Raw genomic sequence first — 12,905 nt, 5'->3', positions numbered from 1 at the left:
TATAAAGGCACGTCAGGAGGAAATTGATGACATTTGGAACTTTGTAAAAGCCATGAATTATGGCGAAGATTGGCTGTAACAGTCGTAAAACGTTTCTCTGTCACAGATGGTCAGTTTCTAAGCTCTCTTGTTTTTGTAAGCAAAGAACTGAACTGAGTGAAGAGAGTGTGATTATACAAATGGTTTTTGATCGGTAATCATTTTTTGTCAATCATATTTTGGGTGCATAAAGCTTAAATTTGGTTAAATTTGTCAGTTTAGCAGTTTCTAATATCTTCAAATACCCATCTGTAGCTCTACATAAGTTTTGTTTTCAATTTGATTTTGTTTTGTTTTTTGTGAACTTCTTACATTTATATGGTCTGGATTTGCACTTTAACGTTTTGATTTTGAGCAACATAAGAATGCAATATTAACGTGATTTTTTTTTTGATGCCACAAAAGAGTTGTTGATAAGTAAAATTAGATAATTATTTCCAGAACGAAGTTCTGCCCAGATAATTATTTTCTGCAGAAGGAAAATAGCAACACTGATCACAGTAAAATGATCTACAAACTGGAGTTCCTCCTGCCATGTTGGGGTTTATTTTTTATACTCATCAGATACATTTAAATATGATTTTATCCATAAACAATTATTTTGATATTTTAGAAACAAACAGAACTCAACACAGTGGAAAATGTGAGGATTTTGGGATGAATATGTCATGTATAATTTTCAGTATAACTGAAATATTTGCATTAGAAAAACTTTTTTCTTTTGTTGGGGTAATTGTTCAGTACCTTGTAAATGTATCCATACTCTTAGAATATGTTCAGATTTTGTCAAATTACAGCCTGAATATTTGTGGTTTATTGTGATTTTATGATGTACCAATCAAATAAAGAGAATAACTTTGAAGTGGGAAGATGAAGTATTGCTTGAAAAGGAGTGCCACTCTTTGATGCAGCAACCAGGTATATTTTTGTCTTCCTGTTCCAGGTGATAACAGTAAGAGATTACTGTCAGCTTCTTACTGTTGATGTTGTAAGATCTGCTGTCAATTAGGAAATGTGCCAACATGATTTACTGTAACCGCGGGAATTATTTTCCATTCTGCGAAAGAGAAAGTGGTGCAGGCCACACTGAGCAGATCCGCTGTAGAGGGTTTTTTTTCTACTACTTTGGCCTTCTGCCAAAGACAACAGGGAATGTGTTCTTCTTAAACGTCCCAAACTCTTTTTCAAAAAGGCGTAAGACAATTAAAGGAATTCAACCTCAAAGGAACAGCTGGGGAAATACCTTGAAACAGAAGTGTAATAACAACTTAGTAAAACTCATAAAAGTTCTTGTCAAGTGGCTTCTTCTCCATCCATCCAGTTTCTCACACCCTTGTTCGTAACAAAGTTTCGAGGGTGTTGGTGCTGATCACCAGACGTCAATGTTCGAGAAGTGGGCAGGGCAAGACGGGACGTGAGACAAGTAATAAAGATAAAGACAAAGATAAAGATTGTAGTCAGACTGTTGTGGTTTCTGTCACAGCTTCATCATGAGTTACCTTTAGTTTTACAGCAGAAACGAAAGAGAAATTATGTTAAAGTGAAACTCTTGAGGCAGTATTATCAGAATTTAATGTGCGTCATCTTGTCACATCTTGAGTTTTCTCTTCAGTAACAGCTCCTCTTCTCTCTACACTTCGGGTAAGACCAATGACTCTCTTAATTAAGACAAATTTCAGTTTTCTTTTCAGCAATAACCAAGTTAAGTGAATTTCTCATTATTTCCTAGGGTGTGTTTTCACTGCAGTCATGACCAGATCAGCTTCAGATGGAAACAGAGGATTGTTTGGTTTCAGACCAACCAATGGGCTGCTCTTCATCGTCACTCTGCTGGGCCTCGTTTCTGTAGCAAACTCTCTGATTGACACAGAACACCTGGTAAAGTGTTTTATTTTTGTTTATATATATTCACTTAAATTGGGTCTGAGACAAACAAATTAGTAATAATCAAAAAATTGTGGACAACAGGGTATTTTGTTGTATTTACAGATAGAGTGGTGTTTTCACTGTGCACTTATCACCACTTAAAGTCTTAAACATGACTTAGCATTTTTTACAATGTTTATATTGTAAAAAATGCTTTTGCAGCTCTCATCCTGTAACATACAGCTCTTCATTTGCACATTTCAGAAAATAATTCAGGAGTACTATGAGGGCGGGTTGGAGGATGCATCTGACAAGAAGGTGAGTCATTGATCAAGTCTGAAAAGATTTTGACACCTTTATTAATAATTTCAGTATAAATCGTGACAAAGTGTCTCTGAAATTGTGTAGTACTTCTAATAAGTTTCTCTTCTGTTTCCCCTCCAAAAGAAAGAATTTGAGAACAGGATTAAAGTTGCCTCAATCGTCTTTGAGGAAGAACTTGAGGAGTTTCATCCCACGCTGAAGCAGCTGAAAGCAGCAACAAAACTCTACGTCCCTGCAAGGACTCTCACGCGCCATCACAGATTTCTTAGTCAAAGAAAGAAAAGATTTTGCTGAATCTGTGAAGGCAAATCAGAAGGAAATTGATGATATTTGGAGTTTCATTAAAGCTCAGGAGTACGGTGAGGATTAGATGCAGCTGTTCTTTGTGGCAGATAAATGGTGTTTTATAAAGTCTCTCTTCTCTTTATTGTCTAAGAAGGTTTCCTTTTTCATATTCATTATCTAAAGTTGCAATTGAACCAGTTTATTATGAATGCAAACACCTTTGACAGCCTGTGGGTATCTGATGTTTCATTCAATCCAATCACTCCACAACTCTACTGATTCTTTAAAAAAGCCACTTGAACCACTTTTACCAATTTTGCATCCTGCATTACATGGTATTTGTATTTGTATTTACTTTATTCAATAGACTCATGGTCCACAAGATACACAACAACACAACATAAAAAAACAAGAGAAAATGAAAAATAAAATACAATAAGTAGTCATAAGAAATATAAATATAAATCTTATAGAAGACTTGTATACCAATGTTTCCAAAGAGCCGACTGGTATCTTAGCGCACTAACAGAAGGCTGTGAGAACATTACAAGAAGATTGTTCAGTGAGTTACCCAAACGACACATAAACTTGTATATCAGATTTCTCAAAAGGGCCTGAAATGTTCTGACATGTGCGTTACAGAACATTTGACTTGCACTGCTGAACCTGGGTTTCTTGATCAAAATTCTCAAAGAGTCATTATAAGCAACCTTAAGCTTCTGCATACTAGTTTTTTTAAATTTGCACCACAAAGGAGCTGTATACAAGGATGTACAGTAAGCTTTAAACAGGCTTATTTTTACCTCATCAGAGCACATATGAAATTTCCTCCCCAAACGTTTGCCTGGGCGTATAACATGCGACACTGCCTATAGATGTCATCATCATCAGAGAGCTGGTCTGTGATGTAGTGACCCAGATACTTAGTTTTGGAACAAACATCTAACTTTTGCCCTGACAGAAAAAAATCAGGGAAACAGAGTTGTTTGTCGGCTTTAGTTCTACAAACTAGTACAACAGTTTTCTTAGCATTATACTGCACATCAAATCTCAACCCATAATCAGAGCAGATATTCAATAACTGCTGAAAACCAGCACTACTGGGTGAGAGAACAGCCAGGTCATCAGCATACATGAAGTGATTGACCAAAGTATCACCAATCATACTTTAGCTAATTTGATATAATGATTATCATAATGATTTTGTTCTTCTTTTTAATAATGTTCTTTGTTCATAATTTAAGAATTTTATTTTGTTGTTTTTAAGAAGTTTGTGATTCTTTTCTGTTAAAATTGCCATATGGATAAACTTTGCATACCAACTTGATTCATGTTTGAGTATTTTAAAAAGTTTTGATGAAACTGATTTAAAACACTATAATGTCTCTTTGTCCAATACCGATTGTCTGCATTTGAAAAAAAAAACATAAAAGAAGAAAAAGAAAAATATGACTCCTGAGTATTTCCTGCAAGAGCTCAAAAGGTGGCAGTGTTGGTTATATTTCACAGAAATATCTTTGGCTAAGAGAGTCATATTGCCATGTTTATATACACTGCTCAAAAAAATAAAGGGAACACTCAAATAACACATCCTAGATCTGAATGAATGAAATATTCTCTTTGTCCTGTACAAAGTTGAATGTGCTGACAACAAAATCACACAAAGATCATCAATGGAATCAAATTCATTGATGATAGGATGTGTTATTTGAGTGTTCCCTTTATTTTTTGAGCAGTGTATTTAACTGAAGCAAATAGTCCTGAAGCTGAAACCACATTTGGCTTAATAACTTCAATCCTATTCAACCCTGACAGATTTAGATTTGTATTTATTTTTTTACATAACTGAATATTAATTGGTGTCTGGTCCTGCACCCAGTATTTATCAGAACGTTACCCCAATTAAGGTCTATCTTAAAATTCAGAAATGTTAAATGTGTCAGAAATATAGAAGAGAATTGGAGAGAATAATAAGTGAACATCCAAACTCCCAAAGGGAAATGCTAATTAGAGGTAATGAAAAGTTTCCACATTGCTTGTGCTGTTTATTTTTTTGCAATTTATTTTTATTGCTCTTTTTCAAATGTACCACTTAACCAGATACAGGACAATTCAAAAATAAATCAGGGGCTTCAGACCTGGATTCCCGAGTCTACTGTGGTTAAGGGTATGAAAAAAAAACTTTTTTATAAACTTTTTGTTTGTATAAATGTAACAACCTTTTCCCTACTGGCGTCAGGAGGTGCTGGTGCCTAACTCCAGCTAACATTCGGGCGAGAGGCGGGATACACCCTGGATATGTGCACCCTGCACATATTTCTCATTTACACTTTTCATTAAAATCAATTTGTTAAACTGAGAAAACAGATTATTTAATCAAATCTAATTATTTCAATTTGTCAAATAAAATAATTATTTTAAAAAACTAAAATAAATAAAAGCCTTGAGTTAACATTAAACAAAAAGGACACAAAGAAAGTCAACTGTTAAAAAATATAATAAAGTCACTCTGCGACAGACTGTGTTGCCCAGTCTGCCGCAGGGCAACACAGAGACAGACATGACAAACAGCCATGCACACCTAGGGAGAATTTAGAGAGACCATTTAACCTAACAGTCATGTTTTTGGACTGTGCGAGGAAGCCGGAGTACCTGGAGAGAACCCACACATGCACAGAGACAATATGCAGAAATATTTACAACATTTCTTTCTAATGATGGTATATCCAACAAAAATATGTTTAATAATTAAATTTCCATTCTGTTTACACCTGGCTAGTGGCAAGGCTGATTTTTTCTGTTTTCTTTCACTTCTGATCCTGCATCTTACATAAACTATCACTTTCTGTGTCAACATTGACAATGTGAGCAAGCCGGATGCGGCTCTCAGTAAATGTTTTTCTTCCTTCTAGGTGTTTTTTTATATACTCATGTTACGACCCCTGTGACTTGACCTTTGCTTTTAGTTTTAGCTGTGTTGTTTCTCCATTCAGTTCATCTTTGATGCATCTACAGGTAAGATCTTTAAGACTGGGAAGTTATGCATTTTAATTATGTTTTTAAGAAAATAATTTTATTCTAATTGGTAAGTATATGCATCCTGATTTGTGCTTTTCTCCTGATTGATTCGATCACAGAAATAATGGCTGAAGCAAGACAAAGACTGGAGGCTCTGAGGTTCAAAAACCTTTTCCGAATCATTTCCCTGCTGTTTCTGCTTCACATTGGACAGTCACTGGATTTTAGAGATTATAGGGTAAACTGGCTTTTTCTTTAAATATTTTAACATGTTCTAACGTATATTTAGTTTATGTACAAAACGTTCATAATTGTACTTGCAAAATCTTGCTTTTGTCTTCCTTGTAAGAATGTTGAAAGCTTGGTGAATAACTTGCAGAAAGCAGAAGAATTAGTCACATACCTTGTAAGTTTCCTTTTTGCTCATATTTGTGCGACATATTTTCCTCATTAAATTAACAGCAAACAGAACTCAAATGTCTACTAATAAAGCTTTTTTTTCTTCATTAGAGAGAAGTACAAAGTGGTACTGAATTTATCTTAATTCTTTTGGATGAAGCAAAGTTTGTAGCAAACAAGAAGCATCTTGTGAGTAATATGGCTTTATTGTAGAAGGTTAACAGAGTAGTATTTTCTAAACACAGTCTTATATTAAATAACCATTTTCAAATGTATATTCTTTCTCTGATTGATTACAGGAACTATTCCAGCCATATCTTCAAGAAGCTGTAGATGAAGCACACAAACAAAAGGTGGGTCAGCCTACCTTTATATTACTCAGATGTTAGTTATTTAAAAGGTTCACAAAATATTTATAAAAATGTGAATAATAAGACTGTCTAAATGTTTTTTTTATATATTTAATAGGTCAAAATGTCATCTTTTACAATGGGCATGCAACGGATTTGCAATTTGATCATGAACACTGAATGTTACCTTAAAGAAACGAAAAAGTCAATATTTACTCATCAATCGAAGACAAGGTTAATTGAAGCCATAGAGCAACTCCATGGATTATGTGTGAGTTACGTAGCGTTGCAGAAAGACACCTTCAATGGAAAAACAAAGGAGACTGAAACAAAACTGACATGGACGTTGAATATTCTTACATTACGGAAGAAGATTCTCTTTCTTTATGAAATTAAACCAGTCGTGATACTTTGCATTTTAGCCCTTTGTTGGATGTGTTCCCGCATCTGTTCTTGTATATTTTCATACCTATAAATTGTTTCATCATGAACATATATTTTGTATCTGCAGTAAAGTTTAACTCTTTCTGAACTTTGCATGATTTAGGATTTAGGAGAAGGTTGTGTTTGTGTCTGTTGAACCATTTTTATGTTCATATACCTTTAATCACTGAAGAATCATTGTCACGACCTTCTATTTCCACCCAGAGTGTGGGTGGAAATAGGTGGCTTGATTTGCACGCACTTCCAACTTGATTGTTTTGTAAAACTATATATGATTTATTTCTTAAAAATGTCTTGCAACTTAGTCAAAAACGAAAAATGATCTCAATTTGATGTTTGAAGCTCTAAAAAGTGGCCAAAAAATAATTTACAAAACCTTCCGTCAACACACCAGACATTTACCAAACATAGACCTCCACCAAGCACCCGGTGTGTTGTTAATTACTCAAATTCATGGGAGGATCTAACAATTATCAATGTAATCTAAACAATTACAAATATAAAAGTTATTTACAAATTTTGGATCTAAATCAACTTAACTACCTTCTAACTTGTTTTTAACTACCCAAAGAAGAAGAAGACTAAATTGGTAGAAATTATAATTCACAAAATTTAGCCTAACATGGCCACAACAATCACTAAACTACATTTTCATGCTTCTTGGCAAGGTTGCTATTTATTTTGTGGTAGCATGTTCACAAAAATAAAGATGACAATGTGTTATTTTGTGAAGTCTTCTATTTTTCTCTTATTCATATTTTTAACTTAGTAAAATACTTATTGCCCAGCCATAAAATTTCCTCACAACTAAATATTCTCAGTCAACTGTTAAGCTTATTAACTGCAATGGTTTCCATGGTGGTTTATATTACCTTTACATGCTTTACCTTTGATTTTCAAATTACAACTTGACTTTTTATCCATCAGAATTTCAATTTTGACTAACTGATCAATAAGTTAAATATTATTTTTGTTTTGTTTTATAATGTTACATTTGTTTTCATTTGTATAATAGCCTACAATGTTTTACAAAATTTAATCTGTTTCCAGTGTGATTTTAAGCCAAGGCTATTTGCTGTTTCTCATAGTTTTTCTCTTTATTATTATGAAGGTAAATAAATAAATGCTATTTGAATGTAACAAACATGTTTCACATAGTTTAATAAAATAAAAAAAATAAAACATGTTTAAAAAAACTGACCAAAACTAGAAATGTATTGTTTACCTGTAGTCTTTGTACCTTATTTGCATGTTATTGTGAGGCTTTATTTTTAAAATTTATTCAAAATGTGCAGTCACATTTTCTCATTGACTATTTAGTTAAGCAAGTGATAAAAAATTATAAATATCAGACATTCTAAGTATGCAAACTGTAGAATTAAACTCATTTTAAAAAGAACAGGTGATTAAGATTCCCTGATTTTGTTTGCTAATGTATATTGTTTGACTAAACCTTCAAACCATTTTGCTATTTAATATAAACCTACATAAGGATTTCCAGATCCTTTTGAGTTTACTTGTCTGTGCTGTGCATGACACACTCATGTTCAGGATAATGTAACTCATTACTAAAAAAAATCCTATTTAACGTTTTTAATGTTGTTTTATGAAAAGTGAGGGTTTTTTTGTTTAGTCTTACAGTTAAAGAAATCAATGCAAAAGAATCATTGGTTATACTTTCATTTAATCAATCACTTCATGTCATTGCTCACACCAACACTCAGAAACTGTACTGGAATTTATACATAACATCTCATTTAAAATGCACTTCTGCTTAGGAACAGCCAATTGATGCAGACAGAAATTAAACAAGCAGTTTTTTGGTCTTAGCAGAAGTATTCTCCCAATGATAAAAGTTCTGGAGAGATTCTTTGCATTTTACAAGTCAGTATGCTCATCTGCTAAGTTTGTTACAAATGTCTCCAAATATGAGAGTGTGTCTTCATATTCCTTGACTTGTTCGGCTTCATTCTGAAACTTTTTTTTCAGAAATCCTGGCTGTCCAACAGGAATCTTATTACATCATTTACTTGTCCACGGGGAAATATATGATCTGGTAATGACCAGCTAATGATCTGAGTTGCAAGGTCTATAATAATTGTCAGTTTCTTCAAGGAATAAAGGAAGGAGGGCCATGTCCACCATGTTAAGAAGCTGAAACAAACAAAAAATTAAATAAATAAACTAATTAATTTATTTATTTATTGCAACATTCCATTACTTTGTAAAAATGTATGTTGTGTATTTTTGTTTTACTTTTCTCATTGTTGCATCTTCTTGGAGCTTCTGAATATTGTCCTTCATTTTTTGCTAAAAATTCAGAAAGTAAATATATCAACATTTACAAAGGAAGTAAGATAAATAGGGTGAAAAAACAGCAAGTGTACATCATTATCTTTTTGAAACTGTGATTGTTCTCTAATTTAGAAATAAGAAGAAGCATACCAGGTCCTTCTTGCTTATCCATGAACCTGCAGGACAGACCAGGCTGAGCAGAGTAATCATGAAGACAAAGTCTTTATATTTTCTGAGCCCAACCACCCATCTGCTTCTGAACGAGGACAAGGCTGTCATCCCGGCTCTGAATTTGCTTCTGAAACAAAAATATTTAAAAATGTATTTGACAGAGAGTCAGGTCAGAGGTAAAGCATTTATTTCCCATTACAGATAGAATGTGACAAAAAAATTTTTTTTACCAGTTTGTGTAAATGGGAGTTTAATCATACCTTGTGCTGGAGAGAGAGCTGCTCTACAGGAGACAGAAATGAAAGGAAGGACAATAAATGCTTTAGATATACCTGGATTGTCATCCACACACACACCCTCAGCATTTGATTGGATGTCATTTAGGTGAGTTATGCTCTTTTCATTTTGACTTGGAAGTAACAATGCTACTTAAAAGAAGAAAAAAGTAAACAGAGACACCTAGAAAACAGAAACTTATCCAAATTACTTAAGATGTCCTTGTAACTGGAGTATATTTGAAATATTTCAGAACTAAATTCTTGGCTTTGCAAACAAATTGAAGCACCGGCTCAGGAAATGCAGATCAGACAAATGTTTACATTTACTTTCCCCTGCTGTGAAAGTAAAGAGTGAACGTTGCAGGATGTGAAATGTTTGTCAAGGCTCTAAAATAATAGCTCCTCTGCTTTTGTGTGCAGTAAAAAAAATGGTAGCAAAAAAATGTAGTTCTTAGAAGCTGGAATGCTAAAAACTATTGTTTTAATAGTGCAATTATAGAGGAGGCAACTTAGACTGAACATGAGCTGCAGGAACCTGGAAATGTAAAGGTGTATTTTTCTGTTGTTGCTGTGATTAATTTTGCATTGGTTTAAAACAGCAATTTTAACTTAATGGAATGATTAATCCCTGCATTAGTGCAAGATTCACTTTCACTGCCTGTTTTTTAGCATTTCATTGACTTTCATTGATCTTTGTTTAGCAAGTTGGTTTCTTGTAAGTAAATGATGCGACTTTGCAATTTATGAAGATGAGAGAATACTTTGTTGCATTTGACCAGATGGTTTTAACCTCTGACATTCCAGCACACCAAAGTGGGGTTGGTTAGTGCCTTATAATTTGCAGAGGTCATAGATAGGACTCAGTAAAGGAGGCATCCAACATGTAGCCCTGTCATAAGATGTGGTGAGTAGCGGTGAGGGAGAAGCAGCAGACCCAGGTTGCAGTGAAATGATGGCTTTAATGAAAAATTATCCAAAAGAGGGGAATAATGAACTCAAAAATCAACAAGCATCTATAATTGAACAGAGAAAAGAACAGAAAAAGAAAGAACAATAAATAGCCTCATAAGGAGACCGCTATACTGTCAGTTCTCGCAGTATGTCTCCTCACCATCCACATGATAGAATACTTACCACGTTGGCTGAGTTGCAAGATCATAATAATTGATAATTATTAAACGTAATGTTGCTACAGCAATTTCTACAGCAATAATCTCACATATTCCAGCAATAATCTCACATATTCCAAATATGGCGAGGCTCCATTAAAAAAATACAGGTATCAAAAATGCCAAACTTAGAATTTGAAGTTTGTAGAGATTATGGTATGTCCCTTAAATAAGGAAAACGCACAACAAGGCTCAATATGCCATTACCTGTAAGATTCAATTGTTCAGCACTAATGTTGGTAATTGTCCTGCAATGGCACCGTCCAGTCCTAATGTCTCCAGCACATGTTCAGTGGCGCTCCAGCGCTCAGCAACTCCTTCAGACCAAACTCCTTCGCACGCTTTGGATCCTTGATGGTCGTTTCTTGTCCATCCGCCGTAGTAATCCTTAACGTCGCCGGTACGGTCTGAGGCCGTCGCGGACTCCAGCGCAGCTGCGGAAAAGTTTCCTTACTTCGGTAAAAAAGCGGCGCGATGTTTACTCACAGCTTGGATGAAGTCCGGCAGGATGCGGATATTGTCACCATCAGCGGTTGTTTTCGCCCCAGCCTCTGCTGTCTTTTTCAGAAGCAATTATTTTTAGTAGTGACATTTAACCACAAACGCGCTTGGTGGCAAATCATCTTGTACTGGCTTTGTTTGGAGAGTCCGGTGCACCCTGTCCAGAGTCATATTTGCCATGTTCATATATTTAACTGCAGCAAATAGCCCTGAAGAGAAACCACTGTTGGAGTATTACACTGAATGTTATCCAGCCCCTTACAGATTCAGGTTTGTAATTATTTTATTACAGCAATTGAATCTTAACCGGTCTCTGGTCCTGCACCCAGTATTTATCAAAACTTTACCCCATTTCAAGGTCCATATTAAAATTCAGAAATGTTAAATGTGTCAGAAGAGAATTGGAGAGAATAATAGTAAGTGAAATCCAAACTTCCAAAGGGAAGAGAAAAACTAATGAGAGATAATGAAAAGTTTCCACATTGCTGTTTAATTTTTTCAATTTATTTTTATGGCTTTTCCCCCCCAAATGTATTACTTAAAGAAAGCACTATACAAAAACATCTGGGGCTTTAAACCTTGATTCCCAAGTTCACTATTGTTTAGAGTATGAAGAAACTTATTTTTTTGTTTTCTTTCGTTTTCGTCCATTAATAATGTGACCAAGGTGGATGTGGCTGTTGGTAATGTTTTCTCTTCCTCCTGTGTTTTTTTTATTTTCTCATGTTGCCACCCATGTTGCTTGACTTCTACTTTCAGTTAGGGTAAGATCCTAACCCTAAACAGCTGTGTTGTTCTCTCCTATTCAGTTCATGTTTGAGTCACTCACAGGTGAGATCTTTGAGACTTGAAAATTTTGCATTTTAACTGGGTTTTCAACATTTTTTTGTTTTATTTCAATTTGTAATTACATCCATCACAATTTGTGTCTTTTCTCCTGGTAGATTAATCCCAGAAATAATGGCAGAAGCAGGAAGAAGGAGGCTGGAGGCTCTGCGCTTCAATAAAAACCATTTCCGAATCATTGCTCTGCTGTTTCTAGTTCACATTGGACAGTCAATGGTTTCTGAAGATCGTCAGGTAAATTGGCTTTTTCTAGAAAGATTTAAACATGTTAAAATCTATATTTGGTTTATGAACAACAACTTCATAATTGTACTGACAAAATATTTTGTCTGTCTTCCTTTGAAGCTTAGGAACGAGTTTGTCAAAGACTGGGAGAAAATGAAAGAATTTGTCACACACTTCGTAAGTTTCCTTTTTGCTCATATTTGTGTGACACATTTTCACATTAGATTAACAACAAACAGAAATCAAACGTCTGCTAATAAAGTTTTAGTTTTTTTATTAGGCAGAAGAAAGTGGCACTGAATTTATCTTAACACTTTTGGATGAGGCAAACCCTGTGGCAACCAGGAAGCATCTTGTGAGTAATATGGCTTTATTTTGTCGAAGGTTAACAGAGTAACTGCAGTATTTTCTGAACACAGTCTCACAGTTTTCAAATCTACTTTCTTTCTGGTTAATTACAGGATATATTTCAGCAATATCTTCAAGCAGCTATAGATGAATCATACAGACAAATGGTTGGATAGTCTACCTTAATATTGATCAAATGTCAGTTATTTTAACAAAATATTTATAATTTATTTCCTTTTCTTTTCCTAAAGGTCGAACAATCATCTGATATTACATTGAAGATGCACGGTCTTCGTAAGATCCTGGATGATCCTGAACTGCATCAAAAGTCACCATTTTTTCATTCA

General features: G+C 34.4%; 1 long non-coding RNA gene across 1 annotated transcript; it reads left to right on the top strand.

Moving 5' to 3' along the window:
• The first annotated feature begins 5,697 nt into the window (after positions 1-5,697).
• LOC129357241 (uncharacterized) lies at positions 5,698-6,956 on the top strand. The gene is made up of 5 exons (XR_008605493.1): positions 5,698-5,770; positions 5,882-5,938; positions 6,043-6,120; positions 6,231-6,284; positions 6,400-6,956. It is a non-coding gene; the product is annotated as an uncharacterized LOC129357241 (long non-coding RNA).
• Positions 6,957-12,905: the final 5,949 nt, after the last annotated feature.

This window comes from Poeciliopsis prolifica, unplaced genomic scaffold, assembly GCF_027474105.1.
Source record: "Poeciliopsis prolifica strain line A6 unplaced genomic scaffold, Auburn_PproV2 SCAFFOLD232, whole genome shotgun sequence".
NCBI lineage: Eukaryota > Metazoa > Chordata > Actinopteri > Cyprinodontiformes > Poeciliidae > Poeciliopsis > Poeciliopsis prolifica.
Note: the sequence above shows the minus strand (reverse complement) of the source record. Positions and strands in the feature narration are given on the sequence as shown.